The sequence below is a fragment of the Arachis ipaensis genome, chromosome B01 (genome assembly GCF_000816755.2).
Source record: "Arachis ipaensis cultivar K30076 chromosome B01, Araip1.1, whole genome shotgun sequence".
NCBI lineage: Eukaryota > Viridiplantae > Streptophyta > Magnoliopsida > Fabales > Fabaceae > Arachis > Arachis ipaensis.
The window spans coordinates 19058018-19058522 of NC_029785.2; positions in this window are offsets into that span (position 1 = coordinate 19058018).

Below are 505 nucleotides of genomic sequence, written 5' to 3' on the forward strand. Positions count from 1 at the left end.
CTGCATACTAAATTTTACTCTTAAAACACATATTAACTAAATTTTTATCTTAAAAAATAAATAAATAAAAAATTTTAGAAGTAATACCTTCCTTTAAACTATATCTCATTAATATTTTTATTTAGCATTTTTGGATATATATTAAATTTAAAAATCATTTAATCTCAATACAGTTCTTTGAACATTATTACCGGATTAGCAAAATCTTGTCTTAATAGTTAATACACTTGTGGCATTGGAAATGGAAAAAAGTGAAATTTAGGGTTGCATACGAATCAGATCGGATCGGATATAGCCTAAAATTCTATTCGATTTGTACTGTATTCATTGGATCGTATCGAATACGATATCCGCATTTTTTTTAGGTCGGATCCGATCTGTATACTTGCGGATCGGATCAGATCGGATATCGAGTATATTCGCATAATTAAAAAAAAACTATTTTAAGATTCTATTTGGCTGTTTTTAGAAAAAAATATCCAGAAAATTTATTTTTTATCTGTTT